This window comes from Ambystoma mexicanum, unplaced genomic scaffold (assembly GCF_040938575.1).
Source record: "Ambystoma mexicanum isolate Mex_15411 unplaced genomic scaffold, UKY_AmexF1_1 Mex_scaf34, whole genome shotgun sequence".
NCBI lineage: Eukaryota > Metazoa > Chordata > Amphibia > Caudata > Ambystomatidae > Ambystoma > Ambystoma mexicanum.
Genome location: NW_027182449.1, coordinates 1,252,920 through 1,272,460, shown reverse-complemented (window position 1 = coordinate 1,272,460; position 19,541 = coordinate 1,252,920). Strand labels below are relative to the sequence as shown.

Below are 19,541 nucleotides of genomic sequence, written 5' to 3'. Positions count from 1 at the left end.
TCACGCGCCGTGTTTGTTAAAATTAAAAGCGGAATGGAGGAAAAATGTAGTTCAAGACGGAGAAGACGAACGCCGCCTATCGGGCACAGAGTAGCAAAATGCCTACAGCACCTGGTATTCCCAGGCGGTCTCCCATCCAAGTACTAACCAGGCCCGACCCTGCTTAGCTTCCGAGATCGGACGAGATCGGGCGCATTCAGGGTGGTATGGCCGTAGGCGAAGAGTGCGCCGATTCCGAGCCTCTTGTGCTGTGTCGGCTCCTCCGACGTCCACTGCCCTCTTGCAAGGCTGAACGCTGTCCTCTGCAGTGTGCTTCTGCCCTTCTTTTTGCCTCAAGCTCAGGAGCCACAGCTGCCAGCTTGGAAAAGCAACGAGCAGCTCCATGCACCCACTTTTGAAATACCCACTTGCCTACTCATGTTTGCAAAGAAAGTGTCTGTAAATTCAGGCCAAGCCACACTTGCACTCACTCACCCAAGCATCCGTTCCTTACAAAACTTTAAAAAAAAACTCGGAAAGAAAGATGGAAATAAACACACACACAATTTTCCTGCTGGGGGCTCCTCGACGCTTTGGAAGGCAGAGGGTGATGTTGGTTGAGGCCCTTACCATATCGGGCTGGTGACCTACAAGTCCAGGAAAGAAGCAGGCCCAGTAACAGCAGCTGAGGCCCCCAGCCCAGCCCAGCCCAGGCAGGCATCAGCTTAAGGCTGACTCTCTACCCCACTGCTGCCCCAAGTTGGTTTGGCAAAAGTTTGCAAAGAAGCTGCCCGTGAATTTACCTCAAGCCACACTAGCACTCACCCAGGCGTCAGTTCCTTACAAAAATAGAAAGCACCTCTAAAAAAAGAAGAAATAAACACACACACAATTTTCCTGCTGCGGTCTCCTCGACTCTTTGGAAGGCAGAGGGCGATGTTGGTTGAGGCCTTACCTTCTCAGGCTGGCGGCCTACAAGTCCAGGAAAGAAGCAGGCCCAGTAACAGCAACTGAGGCCCCCAGCCCAGCCACGCCTAGGCAGGCATCAGCGGAAGGCTGACTCTCTACCCCAGTGCTGCCCCAAGTTGTTTTGGCAAAAGTTTGCAAAGAAGCTGCCCGTAAATTTACCTCAAGCCACACTAGCACTCACCCAGGCGTCGGTTCCTTACAAAAATAGAAAGCATCTCTAAAAAAGAAGAAATAAACACACACACAATTTTCCTGCTGGGGACTCCTCGACTCTTTGGAAGGCAGAGGGCGATGTTGGTTGAGGCCCTTACTTTCTCCGGCTGGTGGCCTACAAGTCCAGGAAAGAAGCAGGCCCAGTAACAGCAGCTGAGGCCCCCAGCCCAGCCACGCCTAGGCAGGCATCAGCAGAAGGCTGACTCTCTACCCCACTGCTGCCCCAAGTTGGTTTGGCAAAAGTTTGCAAAGAAGATGCCTGTAAATTTAACTCACGCCACACTAGCACTCACCCAGGCGTCAGTTCCTTACAAAAATAGAAAGCACCTCTAAAAAAAGAAGAAATAAACACACACACAATTTTCCTGCTGCGGTCTCCTCGACTCTTTGGAAGGCAGAGGGCGATGTTGGTTGAGGCCTTACCTTCTCAGGCTGGCGGCCTACAAGTCCAGGAAAGAAGCAGGCCCAGTAACAGCAACTGAGGCCCCCAGCCCAGCCACGCCTAGGCAGGCATCAGCGGAAGGCTGACTCTCTACCCCAGTGCTGCCCCAAGTTGTTTTGGCAAAAGTTTGCAAAGAAGCTGCCCGTAAATTTACCTCAAGCCACACTAGCACTCACCCAGGCGTCGGTTCCTTACAAAAATAGAAAGCATCTCTAAAAAAAGAAGAAATACACACACACAATTTTCCTGCTGGGGGCTCCTCGACGCTTTGGAAGGCAGAGGGTGATGTTGGTTGAGGCCCTTACCATATCGGGCTGGTGACCTACAAGTCCAGGAAAGAAGCAGGCCCAGTAACAGCAGCTGAGGCCCCCAGCCCAGCCCAGCCCAGGCAGGCATCAGCTTAAGGCTGACTCTCTACCCCACTGCTGCCCCAAGTTGGTTTGGCAAAAGTTTGCAAAGAAGCTGCCCGTGAATTTACCTCAAGCCACACTAGCACTCACCCAGGCGTCAGTTCCTTACAAAAATAGAAAGCACCTCTAAAAAAAGAAGAAATAAACACACACACAATTTTCCTGCTGCGGTCTCCTCGACTCTTTGGAAGGCAGAGGGCGATGTTGGTTGAGGCCTTACCTTCTCAGGCTGGCGGCCTACAAGTCCAGGAAAGAAGCAGGCCCAGTAACAGCAACTGAGGCCCCCAGCCCAGCCACGCCTAGGCAGGCATCAGCGGAAGGCTGACTCTCTACCCCAGTGCTGCCCCAAGTTGTTTTGGCAAAAGTTTGCAAAGAAGCTGCCCGTAAATTTACCTCAAGCCACACTAGCACTCACCCAGGCGTCGGTTCCTTACAAAAATAGAAAGCATCTCTAAAAAAGAAGAAATAAACACACACACAATTTTCCTGCTGGGGACTCCTCGACTCTTTGGAAGGCAGAGGGCGATGTTGGTTGAGGCCCTTACTTTCTCCGGCTGGTGGCCTACAAGTCCAGGAAAGAAGCAGGCCCAGTAACAGCAGCTGAGGCCCCCAGCCCAGCCACGCCTAGGCAGGCATCAGCAGAAGGCTGACTCTCTACCCCACTGCTGCCCCAAGTTGGTTTGGCAAAAGTTTGCAAAGAAGATGCCTGTAAATTTAACTCACGCCACACTAGCACTCACCCAGGCGTCAGTTCCTTACAAAAATAGAAAGCACCTCTAAAAAAAGAAGAAATAAACACACACACAATTTTCCTGCTGCGGTCTCCTCGACTCTTTGGAAGGCAGAGGGCGATGTTGGTTGAGGCCTTACCTTCTCAGGCTGGCGGCCTACAAGTCCAGGAAAGAAGCAGGCCCAGTAACAGCAACTGAGGCCCCCAGCCCAGCCACGCCTAGGCAGGCATCAGCGGAAGGCTGACTCTCTACCCCAGTGCTGCCCCAAGTTGGTTTGGCAAAAGTTTGCAAAGAAGCTGCCCGTAAATTTACCTCAAGCCACACTAGCACTCACCCAGGCGTCGGTTCCTTACAAAAATAGAAAGCATCTCTAAAAAAAGAAGAAATACACACACACAATTTTCCTGCTGGGGACACCTCGACTCTTTGGAAGGCAGAGGGCGATGTTGGTTGAGGCCCTTACCTTCTCGGGCTGGTGGCCTACAAGTCCAGGAAAGAAGCAGGCCCAGTAACAGCAGCTGAGGCCCCCAGACCAGCCCAGCCCAGGCAGGCATCAGCAGAAGGCTGACTCTCTACCCCACTGCTGCTCCAAGTTGGTTTGGCAAAAGTTTGCAAAGAAGATGCCTGTAAATTTAGCTCACGCCACACTAGCACTCACCCAGGCGTCGTTTCCTTACAAAAATAGAAAGCATCTCTAAAAAAGAAGAAATAAACACACACACAATTTTCCTGCTGGGGACTCCTCGACTCTTTGGAAGGCAGAGGGCGATGTTGGTTGAGGCCCTTACTTTCTCCGGCTGGTGGCCTACAAGTCCAGGAAAGAAGCAGGCCCAGTAACAGCAGCTGAGGCCCCCAGCCCAGCCACGCCTAGGCAGGCATCAGCAGAAGGCTGACTCTCTACCCCACTGCTGCCCCAAGTTGGTTTGGCAAAAGTTTGCAAAGAAGCTGCCCGTGAATTTACCTCAAGCCACACTAGCACTCACCCAAGCGTCAGTTCCTTACAAAAATAGAAAGAATCTCTAAAAAAGAAGAAATAAACACACACACAATTTTCCTGCTTCTATCCCCTCGACTCCTTGGAAGGCGGAGGGCAACCTTCGCCGCTGGTGGCCTTCACATGCAGGAAAGAAGCACACCCAGGAACAGCAGCTGAGGCTCCCAGCCCAGGCAGGCTTCAGCTGAAGGCCGACTTGGGAAGCACTGAGGCCAGACCCTGGGCTCCTGGGTCCCTCGGTTGAAGGCTCGAGGCCAGACCCCTTGGCTCCTGTGTCCCTTGGCTGAAGGCTCGACCAGTGCTCGACCAGGCTCGATCAGGCGAGATATTAGGTAGCATGGGGCCCAGCTGGGACTTCTAGGAAGCTTAGGGTGACGGCCGCTTCTGCCCCATCATCCAGAGGCCTGGCTATGGAGAGGCATGATGTGGCCTCCCTCCCTTCCTGCCTCTTGTAGGCACTTCTCCCCCGTGAGCACTTCCCGCTCCAGGTGTCCCCTTGTCTCCCAGGGTGCACTCTTCCTCTAGAGCCCACATATGCAGATGAGGCCCATCCACTTGCCTCCCCTAGCTGTAGGGGGCCTTGCGCGTCCACTGGAGAGAAAACGGGGAGACGCTGGAGGTGCTTTGCCAGGGACACGAGTGGCCCTTTCTGGCTGCATCCACCCACCCGAGGCGGCAAGCTGCTGCCCTGGCTTCAGTCTCCTGCTGCTGCTGCTGCTGCTCCAAGTTAGTTTGGCGACAACGTGTCCGCCTCTGACGGGGCTCTGCATTGGAGCGAGGGCTGCTGTCTGCCCCTGTGCCTTTTTCACGCGCCGTGTTTGTTAAAATTAAAAGCGGAATGGAGGAAAAATGTAGTTCAAGACGGAGAAGACGAACGCCGCCTATCGGGCACAGAGTAGCAAAATGCCTACAGCACCTGGTATTCCCAGGCGGTCTCCCATCCAAGTACTAACCAGGCCCGACCCTGCTTAGCTTCCGAGATCGGACGAGATCGGGCGCATTCAGGGTGGTATGGCCGTAGGCGAAGAGTGCGCCGATTCCGAGCCTCTTGTGCTGTGTCGGCTCCTCCGACGTCCACTGCCCTCTTGCAAGGCTGAACGCTGTCCTCTGCAGTGTGCTTCTGCCCTTCTTTTTGCCTCAAGCTCAGGAGCCACAGCTGCCAGCTTGGAAAAGCAACGAGCAGCTCCATGCACCCACTTTTGAAATACCCACTTGCCTACTCATGTTTGCAAAGAAAGTGTCTGTAAATTCAGGCCAAGCCACACTTGCACTCACTCACCCAAGCATCCGTTCCTTACAAAACTTTAAAAAAAAACTCGGAAAGAAAGATGGAAATAAACACACACACAATTTTCCTGCTGGGGGCTCCTCGACGCTTTGGAAGGCAGAGGGTGATGTTGGTTGAGGCTCTTACCATATCGGGCTGGTGACCTACAAGTCCAGGAAAGAAGCAGGCCCAGTAACAGCAGCTGAGGCCCCCAGCCCAGCCCAGCCCAGGCAGGCATCAGCTTAAGGCTGACTCTCTACCCCACTGCTGCCCCAAGTTGGTTTGGCAAAAGTTTGCAAAGAAGCTGCCCGTGAATTTACCTCAAGCCACACTAGCACTCACCCAGGCGTCAGTTCCTTACAAAAATAGAAAGCACCTCTAAAAAAAGAAGAAATAAACACACACACAATTTTCCTGCTGCGGTCTCCTCGACTCTTTGGAAGGCAGAGGGCGATGTTGGTTGAGGCCTTACCTTCTCAGGCTGGCGGCCTACAAGTCCAGGAAAGAAGCAGGCCCAGTAACAGCAACTGAGGCCCCCAGCCCAGCCACGCCTAGGCAGGCATCAGCGGAAGGCTGACTCTCTACCCCAGTGCTGCCCCAAGTTGTTTTGGCAAAAGTTTGCAAAGAAGCTGCCCGTAAATTTACCTCAAGCCACACTAGCACTCACCCAGGCGTCGGTTCCTTACAAAAATAGAAAGCATCTCTAAAAAAGAAGAAATAAACACACACACAATTTTCCTGCTGGGGACTCCTCGACTCTTTGGAAGGCAGAGGGCGATGTTGGTTGAGGCCCTTACTTTCTCCGGCTGGTGGCCTACAAGTCCAGGAAAGAAGCAGGCCCAGTAACAGCAGCTGAGGCCCCCAGCCCAGCCACGCCTAGGCAGGCATCAGCAGAAGGCTGACTCTCTACCCCACTGCTGCCCCAAGTTGGTTTGGCAAAAGTTTGCAAAGAAGATGCCTGTAAATTTAACTCACGCCACACTAGCACTCACCCAGGCGTCAGTTCCTTACAAAAATAGAAAGCACCTCTAAAAAAAGAAGAAATAAACACACACACAATTTTCCTGCTGCGGTCTCCTCGACTCTTTGGAAGGCAGAGGGCGATGTTGGTTGAGGCCTTACCTTCTCAGGCTGGCGGCCTACAAGTCCAGGAAAGAAGCAGGCCCAGTAACAGCAACTGAGGCCCCCAGCCCAGCCACGCCTAGGCAGGCATCAGCGGAAGGCTGACTCTCTACCCCAGTGCTGCCCCAAGTTGTTTTGGCAAAAGTTTGCAAAGAAGCTGCCCGTAAATTTACCTCAAGCCACACTAGCACTCACCCAGGCGTCGGTTCCTTGCAAAAATAGAAAGCATCTCTAAAAAAAGAAGAAATACACACACACAATTTTCCTGCTGGGGGCTCCTCGACGCTTTGGAAGGCAGAGGGTGATGTTGGTTGAGGCCCTTACCATATCGGGCTGGTGACCTACAAGTCCAGGAAAGAAGCAGGCCCAGTAACAGCAGCTGAGGCCCCCAGCCCAGCCCAGCCCAGGCAGGCATCAGCTTAAGGCTGACTCTCTACCCCACTGCTGCCCCAAGTTGGTTTGGCAAAAGTTTGCAAAGAAGCTGCCCGTGAATTTACCTCAAGCCACACTAGCACTCACCCAGGCGTCAGTTCCTTACAAAAATAGAAAGCACCTCTAAAAAAAGAAGAAATAAACACACACACAATTTTCCTGCTGCGGTCTCCTCGACTCTTTGGAAGGCAGAGGGCGATGTTGGTTGAGGCCTTACCTTCTCAGGCTGGCGGCCTACAAGTCCAGGAAAGAAGCAGGCCCAGTAACAGCAACTGAGGCCCCCAGCCCAGACACGCCTAGGCAGGCATCAGCGGAAGGCTGACTCTCTACCCCAGTGCTGCCCCAAGTTGTTTTGGCAAAAGTTTGCAAAGAAGCTGCCCGTAAATTTACCTCAAGCCACACTAGCACTCACCCAGGCGTCGGTTCCTTACAAAAATAGAAAGCATCTCTAAAAAAGAAGAAATAAACACACACACAATTTTCCTGCTGGGGACTCCTCGACTCTTTGGAAGGCAGAGGGCGATGTTGGTTGAGGCCCTTACTTTCTCCGGCTGGTGGCCTACAAGTCCAGGAAAGAAGCAGGCCCAGTAACAGCAGCTGAGGCCCCCAGCCCAGCCACGCCTAGGCAGGCATCAGCAGAAGGCTGACTCTCTACCCCACTGCTGCCCCAAGTTGGTTTGGCAAAAGTTTGCAAAGAAGATGCCTGTAAATTTAACTCACGCCACACTAGCACTCACCCAGGCGTCAGTTCCTTACAAAAATAGAAAGCACCTCTAAAAAAAGAAGAAATAAACACACACACAATTTTCCTGCTGCGGTCTCCTCGACTCTTTGGAAGGCAGAGGGCGATGTTGGTTGAGGCCTTACCTTCTCAGGCTGGCGGCCTACAAGTCCAGGAAAGAAGCAGGCCCAGTAACAGCAACTGAGGCCCCCAGCCCAGCCACGCCTAGGCAGGCATCAGCGGAAGGCTGACTCTCTACCCCAGTGCTGCCCCAAGTTGGTTTGGCAAAAGTTTGCAAAGAAGCTGCCCGTAAATTTACCTCAAGCCACACTAGCACTCACCCAGGCGTCGGTTCCTTACAAAAATAGAAAGCATCTCTAAAAAAAGAAGAAATACACACACACAATTTTCCTGCTGGGGACACCTCGACTCTTTGGAAGGCAGAGGGCGATGTTGGTTGAGGCCCTTACCTTCTCGGGCTGGTGGCCTACAAGTCCAGGAAAGAAGCAGGCCCAGTAACAGCAGCTGAGGCCCCCAGACCAGCCCAGCCCAGGCAGGCATCAGCAGAAGGCTGACTCTCTACCCCACTGCTGCTCCAAGTTGGTTTGGCAAAAGTTTGCAAAGAAGATGCCTGTAAATTTAGCTCACGCCACACTAGCACTCACCCAGGCGTCGTTTCCTTACAAAAATAGAAAGCATCTCTAAAAAAGAAGAAATAAACACACACACAATTTTCCTGCTGGGGACTCCTCGACTCTTTGGAAGGCAGAGGGCGATGTTGGTTGAGGCCCTTACTTTCTCCGGCTGGTGGCCTACAAGTCCAGGAAAGAAGCAGGCCCAGTAACAGCAGCTGAGGCCCCCAGCCCAGCCACGCCTAGGCAGGCATCAGCAGAAGGCTGACTCTCTACCCCACTGCTGCCCCAAGTTGGTTTGGCAAAAGTTTGCAAAGAAGCTGCCCGTGAATTTACCTCAAGCCACACTAGCACTCACCCAAGCGTCAGTTCCTTACAAAAATAGAAAGAATCTCTAAAAAAGAAGAAATAAACACACACACAATTTTCCTGCTTCTATCCCCTCGACTCCTTGGAAGGCGGAGGGCAACCTTCGCCGCTGGTGGCCTTCACATGCAGGAAAGAAGCACACCCAGGAACAGCAGCTGAGGCTCCCAGCCCAGGCAGGCTTCAGCTGAAGGCCGACTTGGGAAGCACTGAGGCCAGACCCTGGGCTCCTGGGTCCCTCGGTTGAAGGCTCGAGGCCAGACCCCTTGGCTCCTGTGTCCCTTGGCTGAAGGCTCGACCAGTGCTCGACCAGGCTCGATCAGGCGAGATATTAGGTAGCATGGGGCCCAGCTGGGACTTCTAGGAAGCTTAGGGTGACGGCCGCTTCTGCCCCATCATCCAGAGGCCTGGCTATGGAGAGGCATGATGTGGCCTCCCTCCCTTCCTGCCTCTTGTAGGCACTTCTCCCCCGTGAGCACTTCCCGCTCCAGGTGTCCCCTTGTCTCCCAGGGTGCACTCTTCCTCTAGAGCCCACATATGCAGATGAGGCCCATCCACTTGCCTCCCCTAGCTGTAGGGGGCCTTGCGCGTCCACTGGAGAGAAAACGGGGAGACGCTGGAGGTGCTTTGCCAGGGACACGAGTGGCCCTTTCTGGCTGCATCCACCCACCCGAGGCGGCAAGCTGCTGCCCTGGCTTCAGTCTCCTGCTGCTGCTGCTGCTGCTCCAAGTTAGTTTGGCGACAACGTGTCCGCCTCTGACGGGGCTCTGCATTGGAGCGAGGGCTGCTGTCTGCCCCTGTGCCTTTTTCACGCGCCGTGTTTGTTAAAATTAAAAGCGGAATGGAGGAAAAATGTAGTTCAAGACGGAGAAGACGAACGCCGCCTATCGGGCACAGAGTAGCAAAATGCCTACAGCACCTGGTATTCCCAGGCGGTCTCCCATCCAAGTACTAACCAGGCCCGACCCTGCTTAGCTTCCGAGATCGGACGAGATCGGGCGAGATCGGGCGCATTCAGGGTGGTATGGCCGTAGGCGAAGAGTGCGCCGATTCCGAGCCTCTTGTGCTGTGTCGGCTCCTCCGACGTCCACTGCCCTCTTGCAAGGCTGAACGCTGTCCTCTGCAGTGTGCTTCTGCCCTTCTTTTTGCCTCAAGCTCAGGAGCCACAGCTGCCAGCTTGGAAAAGCAACGAGCAGCTCCATGCACCCACTTTTGAAATACCCACTTGCCTACTCATGTTTGCAAAGAAAGTGTCTGTAAATTCAGGCCAAGCCACACTTGCACTCACTCACCCAAGCATCCGTTCCTTACAAAACTTTAAAAAAAAACTCGGAAAGAAAGATGGAAATAAACACACACACAATTTTCCTGCTGGGGGCTCCTCGACGCTTTGGAAGGCAGAGGGTGATGTTGGTTGAGGCCCTTACCATATCGGGCTGGTGACCTACAAGTCCAGGAAAGAAGCAGGCCCAGTAACAGCAGCTGAGGCCCCCAGCCCAGCCCAGCCCAGGCAGGCATCAGCTTAAGGCTGACTCTCTACCCCACTGCTGCCCCAAGTTGGTTTGGCAAAAGTTTGCAAAGAAGCTGCCCGTGAATTTACCTCAAGCCACACTAGCACTCACCCAGGCGTCAGTTCCTTACAAAAATAGAAAGCACCTCTAAAAAAAGAAGAAATAAACACACACACAATTTTCCTGCTGCGGTCTCCTCGACTCTTTGGAAGGCAGAGGGCGATGTTGGTTGAGGCCTTACCTTCTCAGGCTGGCGGCCTACAAGTCCAGGAAAGAAGCAGGCCCAGTAACAGCAACTGAGGCCCCCAGCCCAGCCACGCCTAGGCAGGCATCAGCGGAAGGCTGACTCTCTACCCCAGTGCTGCCCCAAGTTGTTTTGGCAAAAGTTTGCAAAGAAGCTGCCCGTAAATTTACCTCAAGCCACACTAGCACTCACCCAGGCGTCGGTTCCTTACAAAAATAGAAAGCATCTCTAAAAAAGAAGAAATAAACACACACACAATTTTCCTGCTGGGGACTCCTCGACTCTTTGGAAGGCAGAGGGCGATGTTGGTTGAGGCCCTTACTTTCTCCGGCTGGTGGCCTACAAGTCCAGGAAAGAAGCAGGCCCAGTAACAGCAGCTGAGGCCCCCAGCCCAGCCACGCCTAGGCAGGCATCAGCAGAAGGCTGACTCTCTACCCCACTGCTGCCCCAAGTTGGTTTGGCAAAAGTTTGCAAAGAAGATGCCTGTAAATTTAACTCACGCCACACTAGCACTCACCCAGGCGTCAGTTCCTTACAAAAATAGAAAGCACCTCTAAAAAAAGAAGAAATAAACACACACACAATTTTCCTGCTGCGGTCTCCTCGACTCTTTGGAAGGCAGAGGGCGATGTTGGTTGAGGCCTTACCTTCTCAGGCTGGCGGCCTACAAGTCCAGGAAAGAAGCAGGCCCAGTAACAGCAACTGAGGCCCCCAGCCCAGCCACGCCTAGGCAGGCATCAGCGGAAGGCTGACTCTCTACCCCAGTGCTGCCCCAAGTTGGTTTGGCAAAAGTTTGCAAAGAAGCTGCCCGTAAATTTACCTCAAGCCACACTAGCACTCACCCAGGCGTCGGTTCCTTACAAAAATAGAAAGCATCTCTAAAAAAAGAAGAAATACACACACACAATTTTCCTGCTGGGGACACCTCGACTCTTTGGAAGGCAGAGGGCGATGTTGGTTGAGGCCCTTACCTTCTCGGGCTGGTGGCCTACAAGTCCAGGAAAGAAGCAGGCCCAGTAACAGCAGCTGAGGCCCCCAGACCAGCCCAGCCCAGGCAGGCATCAGCAGAAGGCTGACTCTCTACCCCACTGCTGCTCCAAGTTGGTTTGGCAAAAGTTTGCAAAGAAGATGCCTGTAAATTTAGCTCACGCCACACTAGCACTCACCCAGGCGTCGTTTCCTTACAAAAATAGAAAGCATCTCTAAAAAAGAAGAAATAAACACACACACAATTTTCCTGCTGGGGACTCCTCGACTCTTTGGAAGGCAGAGGGCGATGTTGGTTGAGGCCCTTACTTTCTCCGGCTGGTGGCCTACAAGTCCAGGAAAGAAGCAGGCCCAGTAACAGCAGCTGAGGCCCCCAGCCCAGCCACGCCTAGGCAGGCATCAGCAGAAGGCTGACTCTCTACCCCACTGCTGCCCCAAGTTGGTTTGGCAAAAGTTTGCAAAGAAGCTGCCCGTGAATTTACCTCAAGCCACACTAGCACTCACCCAAGCGTCAGTTCCTTACAAAAATAGAAAGAATCTCTAAAAAAGAAGAAATAAACACACACACAATTTTCCTGCTTCTATCCCCTCGACTCCTTGGAAGGCGGAGGGCAACCTTCGCCGCTGGTGGCCTTCACATGCAGGAAAGAAGCACACCCAGGAACAGCAGCTGAGGCTCCCAGCCCAGGCAGGCTTCAGCTGAAGGCCGACTTGGGAAGCACTGAGGCCAGACCCTGGGCTCCTGGGTCCCTCGGTTGAAGGCTCGAGGCCAGACCCCTTGGCTCCTGTGTCCCTTGGCTGAAGGCTCGACCAGTGCTCGACCAGGCTCGATCAGGCGAGATATTAGGTAGCATGGGGCCCAGCTGGGACTTCTAGGAAGCTTAGGGTGACGGCCGCTTCTGCCCCATCATCCAGAGGCCTGGCTATGGAGAGGCATGATGTGGCCTCCCTCCCTTCCTGCCTCTTGTAGGCACTTCTCCCCCGTGAGCACTTCCCGCTCCAGGTGTCCCCTTGTCTCCCAGGGTGCACTCTTCCTCTAGAGCCCACATATGCAGATGAGGCCCATCCACTTGCCTCCCCTAGCTGTAGGGGGCCTTGCGCGTCCACTGGAGAGAAAACGGGGAGACGCTGGAGGTGCTTTGCCAGGGACACGAGTGGCCCTTTCTGGCTGCATCCACCCACCCGAGGCGGCAAGCTGCTGCCCTGGCTTCAGTCTCCTGCTGCTGCTGCTGCTGCTCCAAGTTAGTTTGGCGACAACGTGTCCGCCTCTGACGGGGCTCTGCATTGGAGCGAGGGCTGCTGTCTGCCCCTGTGCCTTTTTCACGCGCCGTGTTTGTTAAAATTAAAAGCGGAATGGAGGAAAAATGTAGTTCAAGACGGAGAAGACGAACTCCGCCTATCGGGCACAGAGTAGCAAAATGCCTACAGCACCTGGTATTCCCAGGCGGTCTCCCATCCAAGTACTAACCAGGCCCGACCCTGCTTAGCTTCCGAGATCGGACGAGATCGGGCGCATTCAGGGTGGTATGGCCGTAGGCGAAGAGTGCGCCGATTCCGAGCCTCTTGTGCTGTGTCGGCTCCTCCGACGTCCACTGCCCTCTTGCAAGGCTGAACGCTGTCCTCTGCAGTGTGCTTCTGCCCTTCTTTTTGCCTCAAGCTCAGGAGCCACAGCTGCCAGCTTGGAAAAGCAACGAGCAGCTCCATGCACCCACTTTTGAAATACCCACTTGCCTACTCATGTTTGCAAAGAAAGTGTCTGTAAATTCAGGCCAAGCCACACTTGCACTCACTCACCCAAGCATCCGTTCCTTACAAAACTTTAAAAAAAAACTCGGAAAGAAAGATGGAAATAAACACACACACAATTTTCCTGCTGGGGGCTCCTCGACGCTTTGGAAGGCAGAGGGTGATGTTGGTTGAGGCCCTTACCATATCGGGCTGGTGACCTACAAGTCCAGGAAAGAAGCAGGCCCAGTAACAGCAGCTGAGGCCCCCAGCCCAGCCCAGCCCAGGCAGGCATCAGCTTAAGGCTGACTCTCTACCCCACTGCTGCCCCAAGTTGGTTTGGCAAAAGTTTGCAAAGAAGCTGCCCGTGAATTTACCTCAAGCCACACTAGCACTCACCCAGGCGTCAGTTCCTTACAAAAATAGAAAGCACCTCTAAAAAAAGAAGAAATAAACACACACACAATTTTCCTGCTGCGGTCTCCTCGACTCTTTGGAAGGCAGAGGGCGATGTTGGTTGAGGCCTTACCTTCTCAGGCTGGCGGCCTACAAGTCCAGGAAAGAAGCAGGCCCAGTAACAGCAACTGAGGCCCCCAGCCCAGCCACGCCTAGGCAGGCATCAGCGGAAGGCTGACTCTCTACCCCAGTGCTGCCCCAAGTTGTTTTGGCAAAAGTTTGCAAAGAAGCTGCCCGTAAATTTACCTCAAGCCACACTAGCACTCACCCAGGCGTCGGTTCCTTACAAAAATAGAAAGCATCTCTAAAAAAGAAGAAATAAACACACACACAATTTTCCTGCTGGGGACTCCTCGACTCTTTGGAAGGCAGAGGGCGATGTTGGTTGAGGCCCTTACTTTCTCCGGCTGGTGGCCTACAAGTCCAGGAAAGAAGCAGGCCCAGTAACAGCAGCTGAGGCCCCCAGCCCAGCCACGCCTAGGCAGGCATCAGCAGAAGGCTGACTCTCTACCCCACTGCTGCCCCAAGTTGGTTTGGCAAAAGTTTGCAAAGAAGATGCCTGTAAATTTAACTCACGCCACACTAGCACTCACCCAGGCGTCAGTTCCTTACAAAAATAGAAAGCACCTCTAAAAAAAGAAGAAATAAACACACACACAATTTTCCTGCTGCGGTCTCCTCGACTCTTTGGAAGGCAGAGGGCGATGTTGGTTGAGGCCTTACCTTCTCAGGCTGGCGGCCTACAAGTCCAGGAAAGAAGCAGGCCCAGTAACAGCAACTGAGGCCCCCAGCCCAGCCACGCCTAGGCAGGCATCAGCGGAAGGCTGACTCTCTACCCCAGTGCTGCCCCAAGTTGGTTTGGCAAAAGTTTGCAAAGAAGCTGCCCGTAAATTTACCTCAAGCCACACTAGCACTCACCCAGGCGTCGGTTCCTTACAAAAATAGAAAGCATCTCTAAAAAAAGAAGAAATACACACACACAATTTTCCTGCTGGGGACACCTCGACTCTTTGGAAGGCAGAGGGCGATGTTGGTTGAGGCCCTTACCTTCTCGGGCTGGTGGCCTACAAGTCCAGGAAAGAAGCAGGCCCAGTAACAGCAGCTGAGGCCCCCAGACCAGCCCAGCCCAGGCAGGCATCAGCAGAAGGCTGACTCTCTACCCCACTGCTGCTCCAAGTTGGTTTGGCAAAAGTTTGCAAAGAAGATGCCTGTAAATTTAGCTCACGCCACACTAGCACTCACCCAGGCGTCGTTTCCTTACAAAAATAGAAAGCATCTCTAAAAAAGAAGAAATAAACACACACACAATTTTCCTGCTGGGGACTCCTCGACTCTTTGGAAGGCAGAGGGCGATGTTGGTTGAGGCCCTTACTTTCTCCGGCTGGTGGCCTACAAGTCCAGGAAAGAAGCAGGCCCAGTAACAGCAGCTGAGGCCCCCAGCCCAGCCACGCCTAGGCAGGCATCAGCAGAAGGCTGACTCTCTACCCCACTGCTGCCCCAAGTTGGTTTGGCAAAAGTTTGCAAAGAAGCTGCCCGTGAATTTACCTCAAGCCACACTAGCACTCATCCAGGCGTCAGTTCCTTGCAAAAATAGAAAGCACCTCTAAAAAAAGAAGAAATAAACACACACACAATTTTCCTGCTGCGGTCTCCTCGACTCCTTAGAAGGCGGAGGGCAACCTTCGCCGCTGGTGGCCTTCACATGCAGGAAAGAAGCACACCCAGGAACAGCAGCTGAGGCTCCCAGCCCAGGCAGGCTTCAGCTGAAGGCCGACTTGGGAAGCACTGAGGCCAGACCCTGGGCTCCTGGGTCCCTCGGCTGAAGGCTCGAGGCCAGACCCCTTGGCTCCTGTGTCCCTTGGCTGAAGGCTCGACCAGTGCTCGACCAGGCTCGATCAGGCGAGATATTAGGTAGCATGGGGCCCAGCTGGGACTTCTAGGAAGCTTAGGGTGACGGCCGCTTCTGCCCCATCATCCAGAGGCCTGGCTATGGAGAGGCATGATGTGGCCTCCCTCCCTTCCTGCCTCTTGTAGGCACTTCTCCCCCGTGAGCACTTCCCGCTCCAGGTGTCCCCTTGTCTCCCAGGGTGCACTCTTCCTCTAGAGCCCACATATGCAGATGAGGCCCATCCACTTGCCTCCCCTAGCTGTAGGGGGCCTTGCGCGTCCACTGGAGAGAAAACGGGGAGACGCTGGAGGTGCTTTGCCAGGGACACGAGTGGCCCTTTCTGGCTGCATCCACCCACCCGAGGCGGCAAGCTGCTGCCCTGGCTTCAGTCTCCTGCTGCTGCTGCTCCAAGTTAGTTTGGCGACAACGTGTCCGCCTCTGACGGGGCTCTGCATTGGAGCGAGGGCTGCTGTCTGCCCCTGTGCCTTTTTCACGCGCCGTGTTTGTTAAAATTAAAAGCGGAATGGAGGAAAAATGTAGTTCAAGACGGAGAAGACGAACGCCGCCTATCGGGCACAGAGTAGCAAAATGCCTACAGCACCTGGTATTCCCAGGCGGTCTCCCATCCAAGTACTAACCAGGCCCGACCCTGCTTAGCTTCCGAGATCGGACGCATTCAGGGTGGTATGGCCGTAGGCGAAGAGTGCGCCGATTCCGAGCCTCTTGTGCTGTGTCGGCTCCTCCGACGTCCACTGCCCTCTTGCAAGGCTGAACGCTGTCCTCTGCAGTGTGCTTCTGCCCTTCTTTTTGCCTCAAGCTCAGGAGCCACAGCTGCCAGCTTGGAAAAGCAACGAGCAGCTCCATGCACCCACTTTTGAAATACCCACTTGCCTACTCATGTTTGCAAAGAAAGTGTCTGTAAATTCAGGCCAAGCCACACTTGCACTCACTCACCCAAGCATCCGTTCCTTACAAAACTTTAAAAAAAAACTCGGAAAGAAAGATGGAAATAAACACACACACAATTTTCCTGCTGGGGGCTCCTCGACGCTTTGGAAGGCAGAGGGTGATGTTGGTTGAGGCCCTTACCATATCGGGCTGGTGACCTACAAGTCCAGGAAAGAAGCAGGCCCAGTAACAGCAGCTGAGGCCCCCAGCCCAGCCCAGCCCAGGCAGGCATCAGCTTAAGGCTGACTCTCTACCCCACTGCTGCCCCAAGTTGGTTTGGCAAAAGTTTGCAAAGAAGCTGCCCGTGAATTTACCTCAAGCCACACTAGCACTCACCCAGGCGTCAGTTCCTTACAAAAATAGAAAGCACCTCTAAAAAAAGAAGAAATAAACACACACACAATTTTCCTGCTGCGGTCTCCTCGACTCTTTGGAAGGCAGAGGGCGATGTTGGTTGAGGCCTTACCTTCTCAGGCTGGCGGCCTACAAGTCCAGGAAAGAAGCAGGCCCAGTAACAGCAACTGAGGCCCCCAGCCCAGCCACGCCTAGGCAGGCATCAGCGGAAGGCTGACTCTCTACCCCAGTGCTGCCCCAAGTTGTTTTGGCAAAAGTTTGCAAAGAAGCTGCCCGTAAATTTACCTCAAGCCACACTAGCACTCACCCAGGCGTCGGTTCCTTACAAAAATAGAAAGCATCTCTAAAAAAGAAGAAATAAACACACACACAATTTTCCTGCTGGGGACTCCTCGACTCTTTGGAAGGCAGAGGGCGATGTTGGTTGAGGCCCTTACTTTCTCCGGCTGGTGGCCTACAAGTCCAGGAAAGAAGCAGGCCCAGTAACAGCAGCTGAGGCCCCCAGCCCAGCCACGCCTAGGCAGGCATCAGCAGAAGGCTGACTCTCTACCCCACTGCTGCCCCAAGTTGGTTTGGCAAAAGTTTGCAAAGAAGATGCCTGTAAATTTAACTCACGCCACACTAGCACTCACCCAGGCGTCAGTTCCTTACAAAAATAGAAAGCACCTCTAAAAAAAGAAGAAATAAACACACACACAATTTTCCTGCTGCGGTCTCCTCGACTCTTTGGAAGGCAGAGGGCGATGTTGGTTGAGGCCTTACCTTCTCAGGCTGGCGGCCTACAAGTCCAGGAAAGAAGCAGGCCCAGTAACAGCAACTGAGGCCCCCAGCCCAGCCACGCCTAGGCAGGCATCAGCGGAAGGCTGACTCTCTACCCCAGTGCTGCCCCAAGTTGGTTTGGCAAAAGTTTGCAAAGAAGCTGCCCGTAAATTTACCTCAAGCCACACTAGCACTCACCCAGGCGTCGGTTCCTTACAAAAATAGAAAGCATCTCTAAAAAAGAAGAAATAAACACACACACAATTTTCCTGCTGGGGACTCCTCGACTCTTTGGAAGGCAGAGGGCGATGTTGGTTGAGGCCCTTACTTTCTCCGGCTGGTGGCCTACAAGTCCAGGAAAGAAGCAGGCCCAGTAACAGCAGCTGAGGCCCCCAGCCCAGCCACGCCTAGGCAGGCATCAGCAGAAGGCTGACTCTCTACCCCACTGCTGCCCCAAGTTGGTTTGGCAAAAGTTTGCAAAGAAGCTGCCCGTGAATTTACCTCAAGCCACACTAGCACTCACCCAGGCGTCAGTTCCTTACAAAAATAGAAAGAATCTCTAAAAAAGAAGAAATAAACACACACACAATTTTCCTGCTTCTATCCCCTCGACTCCTTGGAAGGCGGAGGGCAACCTTCGCCGCTGGTGGCCTTCACATGCAGGAAAGAAGCACACCCAGGAACAGCAGCTGAGGCTCCCAGCCCAGGCAGGCTTCAGCTGAAGGCCGACTTGGGAAGCACTGAGGCCAGACCCTGGGCTCCTGGGTCCCTCGGTTGAAGGCTCGAGGCCAGACCCCTTGGCTCCTGTGTCCCTTGGCTGAAGGCTCGACCAGTGCTCGACCAGGCTCGATCAGGCGAGATATTAGGTAGCATGGGGCCCAGCTGGGACTTCTAGGAAGCTTAGGGTGACGGCCGCTTCTGCCCCATCATCCAGAGGCCTGGCTATGGAGAGGCATGATGTGGCCTCCCTCCCTTCCTGCCTCTTGTAGGCACTTCTCCCCCGTGAGCACTTCCCGCTCCAGGTGTCCCCTTGTCTCCCAGGGTGCACTCTTCCTCTAGAGCCCACATATGCAGATGAGGCCCATCCACTTGCCTCCCCTAGCTGTAGGGGGCCTTGCGCGTCCACTGGAGAGAAAACGGGGAGACGCTGGAGGTGCTTTGCCAGGGACACGAGTGGCCCTTTCTGGCTGCATCCACCCACCCGAGGCGGCAAGCTGCTGCCCTGGCTTCAGTCTCCTGCTGCTGCTGCTGCTGCTCCAAGTTAGTTTGGCGACAACGTGTCCGCCTCTGACGGGGCTCTGCATTGGAGCGAGGGCTGCTGTCTGCCCCTGTTCCTTTTTCACGCGCCGTGTTTGTTAAAATTAAAAGCGGAATGGAGGAAAAATGTAGTTCAAGACGGAGAAGACGAACGCCGCCTATCGGGCACAGAGTAGCAAAATGCCTACAGCACCTGGTATTCCCAGGCGGTCTCCCATCCAAGTACTAACCAGGCCCGACCCTGCTTAGCTTCCGAGATCGGACGAGATCGGGCGCATTCAGGGTGGTATGGCCGTAGGCGAAGAGTGCGCCGATTCCGAGCCTCTTGTGCTGTGTCGGCTCCTCCGACGTCCACTGCCCTCTTGCAAGGCTGAACGCTGTCCTCTGCAGTGTGCTTCTGCCCTTCTTTTTGCCTCAAGCTCAGGAGCCACAGCTGCCAGCTTGGAAAAGCAACGAGCAGCTCCATGCACCCACTTTTGAAATACCCACTTGCCTACTCATGTTTGCAAAGAAAGTGTCTGTAAATTCAGGCCAAGCCACACTTGCACTCACTCACCCAAGCATCCGTTCCTTACAAAACTTTAAAAAAAAACTCGGAAAGAAAGATGGAAATAAACACACACACAATTTTCCTGCTGGGGGCTCCTCGACGCTTTGGAAGGCAGAGGGTGATGTTGGTTGAGGCCCTTACCATATCGGGCTGGTGACCTACAAGTCCAGGAAAGAAGCAGGCCCAGTAACAGCAGCTGAGGCCCCCAGCCCAGCCCAGCCCAGGCAGGCATCAGCTTAAGGCTGACTCTCTACCCCACTGCTGCCCCAAGTTGGTTTGGCAAAAGTTTGCAAAGAAGCTGCCCGTGAATTTACCTCAAGCCACACTAGCACTCACCCAGGCGTCAGTTCCTTACAAAAATAGAAAGCACCTCTAAAAAAAGAAGAAATAAACACACACACAATTTTCCTGCTGCGGTCTCCTCGACTCTTTGGAAGGCAGAGGGCGATGTTGGTTGAGGCCTTACCTTCTCAGGCTGGCGGCCTACAAGTCCAGGAAAGAAGCAGGCCCAGTAACAGCAACTGAGGCCCCCAGCCCAGCCACGCCTAGGCAGGCATCAGCGGAAGGCTGACTCTCTACCCCAG

At 53.9% G+C, this 19,541-nt stretch overlaps 4 non-coding genes and 2 pseudogenes across 4 annotated transcripts; all 6 read right to left on the bottom strand.

The window, feature by feature from the left end:
• Positions 1–99: 99 nt before the first annotated feature.
• On the bottom strand, positions 100–218 carry LOC138558788 (5S ribosomal RNA). The gene has a single exon (XR_011298907.1). It is a non-coding gene; the product is annotated as a 5S ribosomal RNA (ribosomal RNA).
• A 4,424-nt stretch (positions 219–4,642) lies between these two features.
• On the bottom strand, positions 4,643–4,761 carry LOC138558787 (5S ribosomal RNA). The gene has a single exon (XR_011298906.1). It is a non-coding gene; the product is annotated as a 5S ribosomal RNA (ribosomal RNA).
• A 4,424-nt stretch (positions 4,762–9,185) lies between these two features.
• Positions 9,186–9,314, bottom strand: LOC138559018 (5S ribosomal RNA; annotated as a pseudogene).
• A 3,125-nt stretch (positions 9,315–12,439) lies between these two features.
• Positions 12,440–12,558, bottom strand: LOC138558786 (5S ribosomal RNA). Its single transcript, XR_011298905.1, has one exon. It is a non-coding gene; the product is annotated as a 5S ribosomal RNA (ribosomal RNA).
• A 3,120-nt stretch (positions 12,559–15,678) lies between these two features.
• LOC138559076 (5S ribosomal RNA) lies at positions 15,679–15,787 on the bottom strand (annotated as a pseudogene).
• A 2,801-nt stretch (positions 15,788–18,588) lies between these two features.
• On the bottom strand, positions 18,589–18,707 carry LOC138558785 (5S ribosomal RNA). The gene has a single exon (XR_011298904.1). It is a non-coding gene; the product is annotated as a 5S ribosomal RNA (ribosomal RNA).
• Between the last annotated feature and the right edge of the window lie 834 nt (positions 18,708–19,541).